At 36.8% G+C, this 19,507-nt stretch overlaps 1 protein-coding gene across 5 annotated transcripts in view; it reads left to right on the top strand.

Annotated features, from left to right (window-relative positions):
• The window catches only part of Antp (homeobox protein H90), a 120,133-nt gene that overhangs the window by 54,196 nt on the left and 46,430 nt on the right, over nucleotides 1-19,507 (top strand). The window contains exon 1 of one of the 5 annotated variants that reach the window (XM_070296296.1): nucleotides 7,940-7,960. The exons of 3 other annotated variants lie outside the window; for them this stretch is intronic. The gene's annotated coding sequence lies outside the window, so the exon portion shown is untranslated. Of the gene's footprint in view, nucleotides 1-7,939; nucleotides 7,961-14,945; nucleotides 15,028-19,507 lie in introns of those variants that run through there. One more of the 5 variants, XM_070296288.1, reaches the window with a different exon arrangement.

The raw sequence follows: 19,507 nt of genomic DNA, 5'->3' as shown, positions 1-19,507 counted from the left end.
TTCTTTGTCTTTTACCTTCGCGTCTTTTATTTCTTGTACATGCACAAGCGAGAAAATCGGACTTGAATTGATGATGTTACGGTTTAAGTTGTGGTCTGCTTCCGTTTTAAACCGCATTGAGGAAAGATTACTAACCAAAGAACATTCTCTCTTCTCGAAACTTTCTGCCGTCTTCTAATTTTAGAACGCGTACGTCCTTCAACAATGGCATATGGAAACTTTTTTTTTAAATTACGTATGTATCTCGTAATTTCGCCTTTTACATTCGCATAATAAAACCTGAACTGCTGTTCTTCTCACAGTTTTATGCGCATCTTAACGTTTTCAAAAGAAGTTCCATTCTCTTTCTTTCTGCTGCACTTAAAAAACAACCAGTTATATACAGGGTGGGGCATTTATATTGAGACACTTAAATATCTAAAAAATAAAGCAAGATAGAAAGAAATGTTTCAGACAAAAGTTGTTCGGTTCTAAGGGAATCATAAGATGGTGCCGTTAGTTTGACCCTGGGTGGAGGCGCTTCGGAGATTTCAATGTCAATCTTGTTTTTTTAAATGGAAACACCCCATTTTTTTTACATAAATCGATTCCTTGTAATATTCTGCATAAAAAGTTATAGGGGTATGATGGATAAAAGTTTAATAATTTACGAGATATTTTATACTTTATATGCGACAATTATTTATAATATATTTTTTCATATTTTCTGGTGTAGTACGACTCAATGAATGTATTGCCAATAATTCTTTACCAAACATACACCATAATAACACTATTGTGTACGTTTGGTAAGGAATTATTGACATAATAATACAACGCGCGTCTTCAAAGTCATTGACATAAAAGTTATTTAGTTGCTTATTGAGAAGCAAATAATGTAGTACGAAAGTATTACGCTAGTCATTTCGTTCTTGTGTACAGTGTATTATTTAAGTAAGAACAATTTATTTAGTTTAAATGATGTTTTCAACGTCAAACTAATGGCACCATCTTATGACCCCCTTAGAACCGAACAACTTTTGTCTGAAACATTTCTTTTTATCCTGCTTTGTTTTTTAGATATTTAAATGTCTCAATATAAATGCCCTGTATATGTTTATATATATAAAACAATATATATATATATATATATATATATATATTCTGTATTCTAAAATGTTTTGTTTTTTCCATATTTAATAATCCCTCCAATTATGTCTGTTTAAATTTTGCGGGCAATCGCAAAATATTAAAAAAGAGAAATGTGGAAGATCACTTTTATATTCCTCAAAGGAGGGGAAAGGAATGCGTTCTCTCTCTCTCTCTCTTTTATTCATTTATGTAAATCTTTTGAAATATCATTTTTTTTTGCATGTCTGAACGCACGTAACGATTCAGAAAATCTTTTCATGCAAAATATATAATATTTTTCTCCTTTTATTAGCAAATTGAAACGGATTGTTTGGCATAATGATACAGTTTTCTCTTTGCGCGTGTGAAAGCATGTTTGATGGAAGTTTCTATAATAGTTGCTCAAGCGTGCACACGATACTTACAATTAGTCGCAAAAGTTCGTGTTCCGCCTAATAATGGATTTGCTCACGAAGAACAAATTAGCGGAACGATATATCTTCCTGGCGCCCCTTGCGAATGCGTGTGTTCTTACACGTAAACGATTGCTCGATATTTAATACGTTTGCATACACACGCCATAGGCGGGGGGGGGGGGAGGGGGCCCTACTCGTGATTTCCATGTATACGAGAAAAAAAAAGTACATAGAGGATTTTAATTACGCTCGAGTATATTAGTATACATGTATTCTGCGAAATTCTTATCTCTTAGCAAATATGGCAGAGTTTGGTAACTCTGCAACTTTGAATTAACCATAATTTTCTCTCATTCTCTTCTTCTCTTTTTATTTTCTTTACATTGAAATAAATTGTTTCATAAATAAAGCGTTTGTAATATAATCTTAAAATATATTTAATAAATTAGAAGCATATAATAATTCTATTACGAATTTTCAAGTGTCAATTAAATTTAAATTTTCAATTAAATTGCATCTTGTTTAATATGGCGTATCATTATTTTTTTACTAAAAATTTTCGTGAGAGAGAGAGAGAGAGAGAGAGAGAGAACTTTGTGATGTCTTTCTTACATTTTAATTACAGTTTCGCACATGGTTAATGCCATAGATAGACACTTTAATAAAGTTAATATTCTAATTACTAAAAAAAATCATCATCTTTATTTTAATTTTATTATTTTCAAATATAAAAATATTCCTATCTTGTCAAAAATAGAAACATAAAACTATTTTAATTCTAAAAGAATCTTTCGAGCATCAATAATTTGACACAAGTAGATGCTGGCGCGTGCACCGATCGCGGATAATCAGATCAACGACAATGACGAGAAAATTATAACGTGCGCAAGAGAGCGGAAGAGCGAGACAAACGGCGAGTACGGTAGAGAGGAGGGCGAGCAACGTGCACGCGCCCGCGGATTAAAGAGTTATTTGATTCTCGGAGGCGGCCATAATTCTCCCGGGCTATTCCCGTCCCATGCGCGCGCGCTCCTCGTTCGTTCGTTCGTTCGTTCGTTCGCTCGCTCACTCGCTCGTTCGCCCACCGGAATATTTTAACATCAGGGGTGGGTGACAGCCCGGCTGATTCTGTGCCTGGATGAGTTTAGGTTGGGACACGAGACACATGTACCGCAACGCACACACGCACGTGGAATAGAATGTAGGAGGGTTGGTGGGTGAGAGAGTTGCGGGTCCGCCGCAACTCCACGCAGCTGACAGCTGTTTCCTCGGTGGGCCGACCAGACCGGTAGGGAGGATTCAGCCTAGTCGCGCCCCTTCTATAATGGCTCCCTTTTCTTCCTTCCCCTACCTACAGCAGCATGGCTGGCGCGACCATCTCTCTCTCTCTCTTTTCCTCTTTAGATTCAGTTACGTCACATCCACTCTGTCGTGGCTCCTTTTCTATACCACCGATGACGTCAACCTCGTGACGTAGGGAAGTGTGGCGTCATCCCTAAGATAGAGCAATCGTTTCATAGAACGTCGGCTATTAGAGGCGCGTTGATCGTGACACGAAACCATTACTCCGCGATGCGATTTGCATGTTTTGTACGGAACACAGGATATGAATTAATAGACTTGATGTATCAATGAGAGTTTTGTGCCAGACAATAATTAAAATAGATGATAAAACAGTATGAAGTAATTTTACAATTAGTAAAGTGTAACTTTATTTATGGGAACACTGTTGGTATGCAATAATTACAATATTTTTATTCGGTCCTCTTTCCTTAAATATATTTTTTTCCTGAATGATCAAAAAATATCGGATATTATTTACATCCTCATTAATTTATTGAAATCGATTATAATAAAAAAAATATATCATTAAAAATATTTAAATTTACTTTTTCAAATAAATAAGATCTTGCCGTATAAATAAAAAAAATTGCCGTGAATTGTTAGATAGAAATTAACCCAGTAGCCTTGGCCATCATCAAGGTCGACCGTATGTGTGTCGATGTCCTTCGGATCCGATTGCGTATGAGGACGGAAAGGGAAAGGATCGGGGCACACGGACGGGAGATAGAATGACGACTCAGATAACACACCGAACATTCTTTCACCACGTGCGCGAACGGTGGCAGCATCGTCAACGAGCGATAGGTAGCAATCGTAAAACAAGCGTTTTACGAGGCGCGACCGCAGAAGGGGAAACGCGGCGCTATAGCGGCGAACGTTGAGTGGGGTTCTCACGGTTTACGAGCGCATAACAGACGCGTTTATGGGCGCGATCACATAGCCCGTGCATACCTACGGCTATATAACCGGGTCCCATAACCTAGTACCGAGTAAACAAATCGTAAAGCTCGGTTTCGGATTTACTGACCTACCGCAATACACGGAAAGCGATACGGAGAGCCGGAGAGCCAGCCAGCCAGCCGGCAATGATAACCAGCCCCACCATCCCCTCTTCGGTTCTCCGCCTGTGAGTAAGAGGGGAACTGTCATGCTGACGGCATGCGATCGAGATATCGCAACAAGCATGCGCGCAAAAGGGTTACGAGCCCGTAATTGTGACAAATGAAGTAGATAATAGCTCGAGATAAACTCTATTAGGACATTGACCGGGAAGACGGATTTGGTTTGGCCCGTGCTTTCCGTCAATGCGCTCTTAATAATTTTAATTGCGTCCACACAATTTACGAGCTATATCATCCTTTGCGTCATACTTTTTTTCTCGCTGACAGGATACAATATTTTTATCTGAAATGATTGATAAATAAAATTTGAGAAAAAAATTAAATTTTATATAATAAAGACTACAAATTAGATTATATTTCTATCAATTTTACGTGACGTTCTTGTGATCAATCGACCATGATATGCGCGCGCATACGTACAGTCGGCATCATATATGAAGGCATTTTCTCCTTGAATGCATGTAGATATTTGTATATCAATTACTTAAAAAATTAATAAATTTTTATTAGTTTATTTAATAAATCAAACATAAAACTTATTATTTATATCAATTCTTTGAATGTTTAACACTTTCACACACATCGAACATGCAGTTGTCGGTCTGAACATACATAGCTATGATATATATATATGAAGTAATGATATACGAAGTATGCGGACTCGGAAATATCTAATTATAAACGTGAAGATACGTACAACCGAAAAGTAAATATAGCCGAATGTGTATGTGTAATGTCATATTTTATATCTCGTTTTCACATACAGATGCCGATAGAGATATCTCGGCGCTGCTTTATAATTCTTCAAATAACTAACAATTTATACATTTAACCTTCTCGCAAATACAGCATAGGAATATATGTATAATTAAGAACTTAAACTACTTAAGAGAGAAATATAATATTAAGACAATGGATCATTGTCTGTAATTTTGGCAAAATTTCTGTGAAGATGAAATAGTAAAAATTTTTATTATTCTTATTATGCACAGGAAAAAGAAGACTGTTGTAATGTATTGTCACAAATGTTGCTATTATTTTACATCTATACTTTTATGATAGCTTTATTACTAATGAATCTCAGATATACATGAATGTTTTGAACGCTGTAACATTGTATTGTGCTAAAAGAAATTTCAACTTCGTGGAGCGGAAACACGGCCGAAGCTCTTGCTGCGTAGCCGTACAGAGCCGCAGAGGTGATTTATTCGAGTTAATTCCAATTCCATTGGAGCCGCGGGGGCAGTCAGGGGAAAGGAGCAGAGAGGAGGCAGCCTGTGGGGGTGGAGGGTGGATATTCTTATGCAATTTGCCAGAAAGGTTCAAGAACCCGGGAGATCCCGCAATTTATCTTGCCTTATGTTACGCCGAGCCAAGGCAACGGAAGATAGATAGCGTCACTGCTTCCAACCCCCTCCTGCGTCCCGCACCGCACCACCACGGGTCAACCACCCAAACCCCGTACAGACCCCTGCGACCCTTCCCCCAGCCAATGAGGGACGACCGCGGTGGCCATCTTGGATGGAGAGTTATTGAACGAAAAAGATGAGTAAGAAACTTGTTATGGGGGTGCGTTCTCTCCGCGCCGTTGGGACTTGGACGAAAGAAGGCGGAGGAAGGGGGCAGACGGAGCTTGGAAGCTGCGGAGGGGTAGCTACGAGGGATTGTTGGCGCTATATTGATCAATTGCTTTGCCGTGCTTCGCGCTACTTTCGTGATATAAAGTACAATACCCTTGGAGAGAGGCGCGATACCCGCTGCGAAACCGAGTGCGACCAATTATATAACGATTATGCTCCCTAGAACACTCCGATGTCTGATGCCACATTTTTATTGTTGAAGAATAACATTGCTAACTCATTCTATCTCTTACGATTAAACATAATGATATTAATTACATAATTTTCAGCATGTTACATGTAATATTTTTAGCAACATTTTAAAATCTACAAAATTTTCGAGACTTTCTATACGTTGCCCGTTATATTAAAATTATGAGAATTATATAATGATATTTAAATTATATAATATAGAATTTAAAATAATTTTTACAACAAGTTACATATATTTTTATAGAGTAATTTCTTTCATGTATTATATTTTTAATATTGAACATTTCTTAAAATTGATCTAAAGTTACATAATCGTTTGTTTGGTAGATATTATTTTTGTCGAACAGGTGTTCTTTTTTATTCAGAAATTTTTATTGGTCGCGTGATCGTGGAAATAATACGTCAATGAGCGTGCAGGAAAAAGCTACAGGGTATGGGTGGTCTGATGGCTGTATTTCATGAATGCTTCACGCGTTCTTATTTTATGGGCACGTGCGCGTGAGGTGTCGCGTAACTAAGTTTCACCTTGAGATTTCAACAAATCGCCTAAGCTGATTGACTAGCCGGGAGGTAACTGCATTACTTCACGCATGCACGGCGTCCGATCGCGAACAGATTTGATAATGTAACAATTAAATTGATGTGATATGCATCAACAAATAACGAGTGCATACATACTCATATGTAAGAATGCAAGCGTATTAATATTTATAAAGTAGTATAAACTGTTCAAGTTTCACAAAATCAGATGTATGCCATAATTTTCGTATATTATACACATCAATGTACAGAATATTCCATTTTAAATAATCCACCCAAATACTATTAGCTCTACCATATGATTTATTGCTCATTCTTATGTATTAAATTGTGAACATTTCTGAACATTTTAGACGAAAATTGTTAAGGGGCAAGATTATTCTATTTTAAACGAAGGCGAATAGACAAATGTAACAAAAATTCGATATATAATTTTTATGATAATATCCCAGATAACACAGAAAAGCCAAGGCATCTTAAAGATGTCTCAAAGACAATAAGACATCTTTAAATTATTTTTGAGTCATCTTTTAGAGACATGTGCTGTCTGGGATAATTTATTTCATGGTTATACAACATTTTTCTTTTTTGCCGACTTATCGGGTTTTCGAGCATGCGATTTTTTATATCCACAATGTTCGTCAGTTTGTTGCGAGATGGCGTTGCTGGTCAAACATGCAGCGCGCCATCTACGAACTCGTGCTTAAAACTTCTTACAAGATACCACGTGCGATGTGCTCACCAGGCGGCGTAGCGCGCTTGTCAAAGAGGGGGTTTCTCGCTGCCGTATGATGAGAACGGTGGGGGTATGTACCCATGCCATGCCCGCAACAGCGCAGAATCCCATCGATCATTCGTGCCGTTTCTCCATGTTTCACGCCGCCGTGTATTGCGCGTGATAAAGAGAGAGAGAGAGAGAGAGGAATCGGCCACCGTTGTTCCCCTTTCCAACTCCACACAACCACCGCTTTGCCTCTGACACGTCCACCCATCTCACCCTACCCCCGCGCAAATTCCCCCTTCCTGTACGATGTGCTGAGTCCGTGACGGTTCGGCGGGCAATGCCGGCCGACCATCACGAGGCCTTACCTTCTCTATTATATTTATGTGGTAGCTTGCGGCCGGGAAGGTTTATGCGGTGTCTCCACTCTGTCTCGTGCCGCTCCTTTTTTTCTTCTTCGCTTCTCTCTCTGCCTCTCTTCCACAAACAATACATTTCCCATCTAAAATTATTCTGCCGGCCGAACATGGTTACGTCACAAATTCGTCCATAATTATCGATAAAGTCATATTGTAAGGAGCACCGCGTCAGATATTCCGAATTAGTGAACTAAGTGAGTAAAGGAAATCGAGATTTTGATGGTGTCTAATTGTGCGCGTCGTCCATTTATTCTATGGGCATTTGGAAATAGCAAAGTGTTCGATGGATGACACCACGTGCCGGGTGAGACCAATAAGTGCGCGCGCGATTATTGAGTATCAGCCAATGAGAATGTAAAGATGCTGGACCGTGCTCTCCGGACACTGACGTTATCGTTGTGGCAGAAATGTGACCTTGTTGCGCGCGCGTTTGGATGGATACGTTTCGAATTGATCGGTAAATGATTTTCACGATGACAGTATCCATCGAATTTTCCGTTTCCGATCGTGCATTATCGTATTTTTTTACTTTAATTATTAGCCACATAAATATTTAGTTAAAATTCTTGACGTATAATAATATCCAGAAAAATTTAGAATATATAATTAAGGAAACTACATGTTAAATTTAAACAGATCTTATATATGGTACATTGAATTTTATCACGATTTATTTTAAAACAAAATTGTTATAAAATAATATTAAACATATTTTTTATGTATGTATAATTCGATGGAAAAATTATTACTATAATTATTTTGTCATTATATAACAGGCTACGAGAATAATGTATGCACCTAACACAAAAGGAACACAAGAATAAGCAGCATATCGAATCTATTATCACGATATTATATACATGTATATGTATGCGTACATAATCTATATCTAACGCATGTAATTTATTGTTTCAGGTAAGTGACGCGTTCAACGCCCCAAACCTTGTGGAGCATGCCTGTGCATCTACCGTGCTTGTTATAATGTAAGCGACTTATTTATTATAACATTGTCACAAACCTTTATTGCTTGCGCAAACGTGAAACAATAAAGATAGAATAATGATTCTATCTTCCATATGATAGGTTTGCTATATAACTTCCTGTCTTTTTAGTACATTTTTTGGTATTGTAGAAACTCTATTATGGAGTAAACATATGATAAATATTATCAAATCAATATTTTCTCGCATCGTAACACGCTAAAAAGGAAAGAGAAACCCATATAAGGTTTAAGGATAGGATAGTTAAAATCACGTATAAAATAACCGATTAAATTCTCAATATATTTAATTGATATATTGATCGTTATATAATGAACGTATCTGTACTTTTGTTCAAAAAATGGAGATGTAACGATGTAACGATGAATGGATCTTAACGAAATGGGGTACGAGGGTCGCGAATGGAGGGATCTTGCTCAGGGACGGGAACATTGGCGGGATTTGGTATTTGCGGCAATGAGCTTTCGAGTTCCTAACGCTATCTAATAATAATAATAATGTTGATACTGGCCCCAGAGTATATTAGTACTGGATGGTATCATATTAATGGTGTAAATACATAAATACGCATCTATAAAGGAGACGCACTTATTAGCGGGCACTGCTGGAAGATGAAAAATAAGAAAGCGATAAGTAAAGAATGAACGAGAGAGATGATGAAAAAAAAAGAAGATAGAAAGAGAAAAAAGAGAAAGAAATAGAAAATGAGTATGAGAAGAGATTAGAAGAGAGTGCTGAGAAATCCTCGTCAAGAACGGAATCGGGATAGGCCCACACACCCGGCGGCATGTAAAACACGCAGCGAGATTAAATGCTTCATTAATATGATTAAAGTAAAAAGCTGCTTGAGTAACGAGCAACAGTGAATCATTCGCTGGTCGAGTCCGCCGAACCGATGCATTGTATCGCACAGTTCTACAGCTTTAATATATTTTATCTGAGATTTTGCATTTTACCATAAAAGATCGAATAGGAGAAGATACATAATTATATCGTTTCAAATATTATTGACATACGCGGAAAGTGGAGAAGATTTAAAAAATAGCATATTAAAAAAATTATTATATAAATATAAATGAATTTAAAATTCAACATACGTAATGATCTATCGACGGGATTTAAAAATATTCTACCTGATTCACCTCTTATGTTAATCGATTCCGTATGCCGGGAAGGCTTAAATGGTACAAGCCAAATGAGGGAAAGGACAAGCATGTCTCTAGATGCAGGTGCCGGAATATTTTAACTTTTCAGAGTCGGTATTCGCTATTCACACAGTATTGAAACTCGCGATGTCCGTAACATAAATTGATAGAATCGATAAAAGTATTCTTATTTACCGTATAAACATCCTTTCGACAATATACCTCTTTTTTTTTTGTTACATGCTGTGCTTTTCGAATATTCCATTTTACATGCCATATTTGTAATAAAATAATAAACGGGTGTTCTTTTTTACATTTCCTATAGTCAAAATTTCCTCAGAATTATTAAAAATCTATGTATATATATATTTTTTTTTACATATCAATACAGCGACAATATAATTTGAATAGTATATACGAGAATAATTATTTTAATATATATCAAACGTGATGTTCTCGCATATTTACGACAGAGACAATTCGCGTTGAAATCATTGAAAAGTATTATACATGACATATCACTTCGTTTATACGATACACGTTACATCGTTGGTGTTTGGCGACATGCAAGGTGCCGTAGCTTGACGCAAAGTGCAAGCAGATGCGATCGGTGATTATGCACTTACAGCGTTACCGTATATAAACGGTGCCCGTATAAGCACCGCGGTAGATATGCATACACCGCAGGTACATATAATGCGATCCAAGGGACGAGGGCAATGCATCTTCTCCACGTGACATTGGAGCCTACACTAATCGCGCGACAATCTTCACCGCGGTGAGAAGAGAGGAATAAGAAGGAGGACAAGGAGAAGAAAATCGCACGTATATCGTTATGCGGTGGGAGAAACGCTACTCGCGAACGAAGAAGCGAATAAAAGAGAAAGATCGTGTCCGAAACAAGGAAAGTGTGAAGAGGGATGTGGACGAAAGAAGATAAGAGTAAGGAGATTAAGAATGTGAAGAAGTGGGCCTGTGTAATGTTTCGCGGGTCTGCCCCCACGACAGAGCGAGAAAAAGAAAAGGACTCGAGTAGATAGAAAGCGAAGGAATACGGAAGCATCAGATACATATAAGAAAAGGAGAAGATGAATAAAGTGCTTCTCCTATATCCGTATTTGCATCGTAAATTAAATATAAAAATATGAAAAAAGAAAGGCGTTAAAATACGATGATAAAAATCAAACACAAGAATGTTGACAAGTTGAAATCCCTTTGTCAGCGAGATAGTTTATTTTTAGTTTATTACAACCGTAACATAAACTTTCGATGCGGGAGACTTGATTATTTCAAATACGTTAAAAATAAAACGCAAAAGATAACATTTAAAATTTTTAATCTTTGGGTTTAAATCGAATATTATAATATTTATCAATTCATAAGATTGCCGTCAAGTTTATTAATCATCAGATATCACCATTCAATGAACCAATTTATTATCCAGATATACGATAGTACAATAATTTCTTTCGTGTTTATAATGAGGGCAACATCCGCAATTTGCAGCGCAGCTTTTCACCGCGAGGCGAACGCACAATTTCCTTTTTTTTTTTTTTTTTTTTTAATCTTATAGGATCGGATCTCGGGTGTCAAGAGTCTAGCTTATACGACGGCCATATTAGCGGCGATAAGAAATTGCGGAAACCGGCAGTTGCGATGGCGCTCTCTGTCGCATGAAACATACCTCGATACGCATCTATCGAACGAACCTATGCCGCTATGTCGACCGCACACAGCAAGCAAACCTGTAATTTATTCCTCGGCCGGCCGCGTACCACCCAGCTCCAATATAATCATTATAATTATTGTCTCCCCTTCAAAATGGGGCTCGATAATAATCGTTTGTATTTGTTACGCGTTGGCTCTACCACATTCGTAGAACTTGGGGAGAATTTCTTCGAACTGTATCGAGTCACTTTTCTCGTACTAGAGTCGTCGACAACTTTGAATTGCTGAAATTTCTGCACCCTAGTAGATATTTGCCTCGTGATGCGTGATACCTAATCTATCGCATGCGATTCGCTACTTCGTACTTGATATAGAGTACATTTAATAGAAGTAAATAGGAGGAGCGAAATTGAAATTGATCAATAATGCACAGTTTCAGTATATCGATAATTGTTATCGTCTATTCTTCATTATATATACGTGTGCTATAATATTGAATCAATTAAAATGAAGATTTTTAGCTTAAATCGATAATGTTATCCGTTCTATTAAAATCTCTTTGAAAAATTAGAAATATTTATTTTAATTTTTGTCAGAAAAATATAAATGATTTAGCACGAATAGCGATCAATCAATTCTCTTCATCAATCCTCGTTAATAATCCGCTATCTATGCTCCGGCACTCGTATCACACATTCTTTCGTCCATTGTTGCAGACGCGGTATTATAAATTGCTGCGATTCGTTCACTGTGTTAATTTGTCCGCTTTTCAATTAGCGGCCGAACGAGTTCGGCGGCAGCGAATAAATCGAATGCCGGCGACGGCGATCGCGGGGCCGTTCGTGACTTTCTAAATCCGCCACGTGTGTCGACCGCTGCCGGTTGAATTGTCGTCTCTGCACCACTCTCTGATCGTGTTTTAAATTAACGTTCTACGGATGAAACGAAATACGCACTCTACGAGATATTATTTTCTTTTAAATATCGTTACAAACACGTTACATATCCTCCTCGGAATTAATCGTAATAGAAATCTTTGCATTTTTTTTTAATACGAGTTTGTATATCAATACCTTTTCTACAATTAGAATCGAAGTTTGTTTGCTCTATGTATATTATCTTTCTTTTCGAATTTATTTTTAAATAAAGTAAATTATGTAAAGAGAATCTTGAAAAAGCCTTTGAAATATAAAATACTACAATATTTTCAAATTCAAGTTGGAAACTACATTTTAAATTACCAGTTTCTCCGATGTTTGATGGAGTTCGCCGTATGGACAAACACATCGCACAATTCGGCGAGGGGAGGGGGATGTGTGGTATAACCCGATGTAATATTCCGTCATACAAAAAGCAGTGCCGTGCCGAAGGCGAAGGTAAACTTCGTGCCGGCCACCTGCAGGTAACCTGGGAGCGTCACGACGCCGCCGTCGCGACGAGTTACGGCCACAAATCACGCGATTTGTAATTGCTACTATCAACTATACGATTTCACGTGGCGGTTTCTACCTGTACGTGTGTGTGGATGGAAATCCATAAACATCGATTGTTCTGGCTTCTGGCAAGACGTAACGCGTCGAACACCTTGATAGGAAGTTAAATATATAATTTGTTTCTACGAAGCTATTTGGACAATTTCTCCGTAATCTAAGAACCATGATCTTGATACGTAGTAAAGAAATTAATTCTGTCCGTAAGGTAAACTTTAAAACTCGCAAAAGGTAGAAACGTCGTGTAACTTTAGTTCTTCTATAAGGGATATATATTAACGAGGAAAAATCGTTGCTCTTATATTTTGTTCGCGACATTCGGGAAAATTGAAACGTACATTTCTAATTTTTGAAAAAGATTTTAAAGAAGGATAGCAGTCCCGATTTAAGGTATACTAAAATTTTTATTTCGATATACAGATCGCAAAGAAATAATAAAGCCGAATAGGATATTAAAAAAAAAAAAAAATAATAAGATTTCGTAAGAGCGTCTTCTCTTTCTTATATTAAACGAGTCAAAATTACTGATCGCATATTTCAAGGTCTTTCGTTTCACGTAGACTACACACATGGGCGTTTCTAGTCCACATCATCATGTAGTATATCACGCACTGTGACAGAACGCGTTACCATTGTAACACGCTTGTTTCTGCGGCGATACATTACGTTACGTCCACATCCCAGGTATTACTTCGGTTTCCCTTCTCAACATGGTTGGTAGCTTCGTACATGTTAGTAAGCTATGTCTGATTCGTTCGACGAGAGACGGTCATGGTGCGCTACGTTAAAAGCTTTCCTCGCCATCAAAGTAATTGCCGATATATATAGTCTACGATGAGAATTGTGCGGAGAACTGTATCTAGAAACGAACCGAAATTCAACGTCATGATATTATAATAGGCAGGAAAATTATTTCAGCTCGAATGTCAATTTGAATTCTGACATTTATACTAAAATTATTTATTTCTTTATTATTTATACTTTATTTTTTAATACATTACGATTAACATTCTTTCATATTATTACAGTATAATTGCATAGATTATCACATCATTATCTTTATCGTTGAACATATTATTTCTTTAACGAAATAAAAATAATTTTTTCAGACATCACTCATTGAAAAAAAAAAAAAAAGATCGATAACCCTTATCAATCTTTCGGAATATTTGCATATATTCCGTATAATAACTGTCGTAAAGTAACGGTCGGTTAATTTTTCTCTTTATTCCGAGGCGTGTCCTAGCTTCGATGCTCGATGATATGCAAAGGCAAGTAGACGTGTCTGTGGCATCCGGCAGATTGTATAGGTGCGTGTTTCCCGCGCGCGCTCCTTCCTCTTTCAGCGGCGCTGCCTGCCATCGTATCAACATCGCACTTCATAATCCTGGCAGTGTTTCTGCGCGTCTCCATCTGTTAGCTTACACGATCGGGTTCGTTTCTTCGTTTCCAATAATATTAGCGCTTTCGTTAGTGTAATTCGCAAAAAAAAGGAGTGCCGTAGAATCATCACTCGTTACCGCACCTATGTCTTTCGTTATTCTTTTCGACTTAATAATGGACACCGGATGTCATTATTTTCGCGCGTCAAACCTCTGCTTTCTGGTGATTTCGAATAATTGTGGCCTTACGCTTCCGTCCGTGAACGTCTGACTTTTGTGAACGTAAAAATATTCGACTCGTGATACTATCTATTTCTATTTCTGACGCCATTAAATTCACATTGTTCTCTTCGAGTTACAATAAATCTTTCTCGTTACAAGAGATTCGTCGTAAAATTTGCGATATTACAATTATAATGCCATATAATTTAAATTGCATAATATTGTACGAAATAAATGTCAACAATTTTTCCTCAACAACTTTTTGAACGCTCGATTAGTATGCAAGATCTTTTACATAAATTACTGATCACTAGCACATTGGTCTCCTGTCTCGCATCGTAATTGTCACCTTGCAACAAAATGATAATTAATTCACGCAATGACTTGGCAGCCGTATAAATTACAATGTGAATTTTTCCTTGATACGATTATCTATTTCCATTTTTATTTTTATCTATTCTCATGCACGAGCTACTATTATCATTTTATTACAATAGAAAATTAAACACGTCAAGATGTTAATTACCATAAGGAACTTTATGTACACAGAAAAATGTGAGTTGAATGCAATATTTTACGAAAGTAACAACCGCTACTAAGGACAATCAGACATTTGGTGAGTGGATGCAACTTTTATTTTGCATAATATTTTTGTCGACTATATTCAATACAATAATAATTATTATTTATAAAATGCTTTTTAGTATATAAAAATATTGTTTGTAATATGTTTGATATATGTATATAGATATGCATATACACATAATGTGATCATATCACAAGAATTAATATTTAATTTTCTATTTCACACACACGACACTATTTAAATATTTATATCTTGAAGAAGATACAAATATTCATGTTTATAATTCTTTTTATTTTATTTTTTTTTATTTTTTCTTAAGATGATAATTTTTTCTACTTTTACACACTTTCTCTCTCTCTCTCTCTCTCTTTCTCTCTTTTACTGATTTATAAAATTTTTGAATTCTGCTATTCTTATCGCTCTAATCACATTATAATTATATATCATAGTTTTATAAGGTGTCTATGATCGCGCTGCTAATAAGGTATATGTATTCAATTCTACTATTATAAATCGTGGAGAGAACAAAAGAATTCCCGGATGCTTCGATGCAGAGTGAAAAAGAAGGAAGAGAAAGAGAGAGGAAGGAAGAGGCGAGAGATTGGGTAGAAGGCTTAGGTGTAATTTACCCTTGAGGCCCCGTGGGTGGTTGCTTCGTTCTTGGTTCCGCTGTACAGGATTGGTCGGACGTTTGACAGTTGACGGATGATGAGGCGGCCTTTCAATCCCCCTTCTATCCCCCTTTTACGCCCTCAAACGTGCTGATTTAGTCCCGGGTTCAGTTTCTGCCGCGTTTATTATCCGCCGTGAGGCAAATTCGAACCGGGCATAACGGGATTATTAGCTGAAATAGGCACATACGTCATGTATGTCAAACTTTTTTTTTTTTTACCCATCGTACTTCCTGCGACCTGAACAGATAATCGTTGGGTGCTGTTTCAGTTACCGCGGTCACGACCTTTTCATCGTTTTGTCTGAGATTTTAGTAGAAAATAGTAGAACTGTCCTTCCGTTATGGCTCGAAATCTTCCAATTTATACGATCCTGTCTACAAGAAAAAAAAAAATTACATTTCTAGAAAGTATATCTTTATGTATATCTATGCTTTTTTATTAGCAGGTAGATAGCGAGATAATATCGTAATATTCTCTCCATTTTAGCGCGATTCTTATCTAACTTTATATAAGGCACAGGGAATGAGCATTCAAGGCGCAGCTTGTCGCAACGTAACGCTTCGATGCATAGCTCGAGATAAGCTATCCTCTCGCCGCGAGAAGATGTGGATCTAGGAACGATGCGCGAAACGTACGACAGTGTAGTTTCTGTATTTCTTCGTGCTGGATGTTAAAACCACTAGCACGAGCGCCGCGCTCGTGGTGTCGTGTTTATCTATTCTGCGATCTACTGCACAACGTGATTGCGCGAAGTACATGAGTGTGTGTGTGTGTGTGTGTGTGTGTGTGTGTGTGTATCGCGTGGTACTCGAATGTTCCAGCGATCTCGACTGCGTGGAACCCAGAGAACCGGTCGAGCTCTACGCAGTTTCCTGCTTCTCGTCCCGCACAAAATATGAAATTTTCCTTTTCATAATTTTTCATTGATATTACACACTTGATTACAAGATTGCTAAAGAATATAATAATATCGTAGAATAATAATATTAGCGAAATGTAAATTAATTCGTACAATTTCGATTAACGTGATCTGCGGGAGTGGATGATTTAACGAATTTTAACAAATTAATTAAAACGATTGTACGAGGTTACCGGCTGCTCGTTTTGCATGTTTTCGAAGGAAGTTCGCTATGCGTGAGAAAACAAACATATATCCTTCCCCCCATAGTGTAGATTAAATCTTATTTTTCCACGACTGGGACGGATATGTACTCGTAAAATGGTTATGTAGGCTAATTGGTCATCGTCGATCTCTGCCTTTCACCTTAATTCTTTCCCAGCGTTTTACTCCAGATTATCGCTCTTGGTCGTCACATCACAATTTCCTCGAGGTTCGACGGGGTATAAGTTACAGCCTTTACGAAGAGTATTACTACCTGTCCAACCAGACTCGCATGCTCGGACCTAGTCTGCCATTTATCATCTCATTTTATAGTCAACTAAACTTGAACACATCGGAACGCCCAATAAATGTTCTTGCCGATCGTATTTTATCCTTTGGTAAAAAAAAAATTTACTTTTTCTAATTTTGGTAAAAAAATAATACATAATTCGCAGTTTCTTTTTTGGGAGAATGTGTACAGTTGCTCCAAAGAAAAAGATCAAAGAGATTGCGTTTGATAAAAATTACGTTTATTTTTAATGAAATCAAGAGATACAATTCAATGTAAAAAATCAAATTTTAATCAAACAAAACTATTTATTTCCAATTTTTGTATTTTTACGTCACATATCTTTCTTTCTGAGCTTGACGTGAAAATGTTATTACATTCTGAGCGTTAAGTAAGACATTTGTTATGTATTAGTAAAGTTTTATTTGTTAAGATTCTAATGTCAAACAAATTTACTAGAGCTATGTCTATAGCTATTTTCAACGAAAACGCATTGTTCAAATCCTTATGAAACGGCCCGTATGCACCTGCCTATGCGGAACAAGTTATGCGATAAATCGCTCAATTGATATTTGGTTGATGCGAGCGGTTTGCCACGCAATCCGTGGCTTCTTAGCATGAAATCGTGTCTTCGTGTCTTCTACCCTGTCGCTTATAATAGATCTTGGTATTTCGTTGATCCCGTCCGTGGACCACCCAAACGATCGCGCACGAGGCGAAAGAATCGGCATTAGCGGGCACTACTCGGGGTTGATTGGTGTTACAGGAACGTGGACGTACGGACCGAACAGCGGTTTGATCCGGGTGACTGATAAAGAGTGCCACGCGCCGGTCCGTTGGATAAATACGAGCGCGATGAAGGCGACAAGAGAGAGAAAGAGAGAGGATCGTTTGCCGCATACTTTTTAGCTCACGATCGAATCTTTTATTAGCGAAATTGTAAATTCTTCATAGAAATTTAAAAAAATACACTTTACATCGGTTGTTTCAAAATTATTTTTATATTCGATGTCTATTGATGAATAGTTTGATTCAACATTTGAAGAAAAAATTCGCAGCGCTATTGCATTTCAAAATATAATTAGAATTTCCTTATTATTGGTTTTGCGTGACATTTTTAATATTTTGAAATGTGTAATAATGAAAATTAAATTTTTCTCGCGCACAGAAATGCTAGCGAGACAAATATAAAAATATACAAGTTAAAATATCGTAGTTGATACAAAAAAACTAATTATAATATTACAATTAATAATTATAATTATAATTAGATTGTTAATATATAATTTGTAAAACTATAAGATTTTTAATACAAAACAATACACTTTTATAAAATTAATGATGCACTCCTTGAAAGCGATATACAATTGAAAACATATGAAAAACCCATAAAAAAATAGATCCGTTTAATACAATGTGATGAAAAATCAAAATATTTTGTCAATGATATCGTATAAATAAGGAAAATATTTTTTTTTTTTTTCGTTTGCGCAATAAGTGATGACGGCAAATACGTGTATTTGTTTGCGTTTATAATATGCAGTAATCGATATAAATAGTAAATGATATTATATTAGCATTTTTATGCATGTAATTGCAATTCATTACCATATCATGCATACAAAATTAATTGCGTCATAGAGGATATCAATTATTGCATATAATTACACAAAAAAGGATCGCGCTTTACTTTTGGTTCAGTACTCCCATTTTTTGTTATATATGTCATATTTTCCTTAAATTTTTTTAATCATAAGAAAGAGATCTGTGTGCTTTAGTCAAACTAGAAATACTTAACTTATGTTATAAACTAGGTATAGTGAACTCAGTATGGTTATCATTGCTACATTCCTTCTGAAGTTTAAGTTCGAAATTTTGAAAATTGTTTCTCCCGCCTAAAGTGGAGCAAAGCCCTCTATCCAATTTCGCTGGAACCCAATAGTACTCGACCTTCCGGCGATGTGCAGCAGATGGCACTGTAATTCTATCAAGGCCGCTGTCCGTACGCAGCAGCTGTTTTCGTGGTGCTGCCACCTTCTGCACCCTGCTCAAGATGAAGGCGGTACTGACCTGCGCATGTCTCGCACCATCATAACACAGCTCGAACGCCATGGATGCCGGCAAATTTATGACCCGTATCATGGCGCGGCATCTAAACGATTATTTGCCGTTAAACGTAAACGGCTTACAAAAACGAGCCTGTATAATAGAGTAAATACAGGTTTGGTGTTCAGACCATGATAAATTTATAGCTCCACTTATGAAGATTTTGTATCGGCTAACTGGCAGGCTTTAACTTCTTAAAGATATGGATATTACTGAATTTTATTTGCGAACTTCTTGAAAAATACTTTATAATAAAATTACATTTATTTATTTAACGCATTAAATGTGTGCGTGTGTTATAATATACTTAAAAAAGAAATACATACAATATATGTATTT

This window comes from Polyergus mexicanus, unplaced genomic scaffold, assembly GCF_030449975.1.
Source record: "Polyergus mexicanus isolate NDT 795.1 unplaced genomic scaffold, iyPolMexi1.0 SCAF_5, whole genome shotgun sequence".
Classification (NCBI taxonomy): Eukaryota; Metazoa; Arthropoda; class Insecta; order Hymenoptera; family Formicidae; genus Polyergus; species Polyergus mexicanus.
Note: the sequence above shows the minus strand (reverse complement) of the source record. Positions and strands in the feature narration are given on the sequence as shown.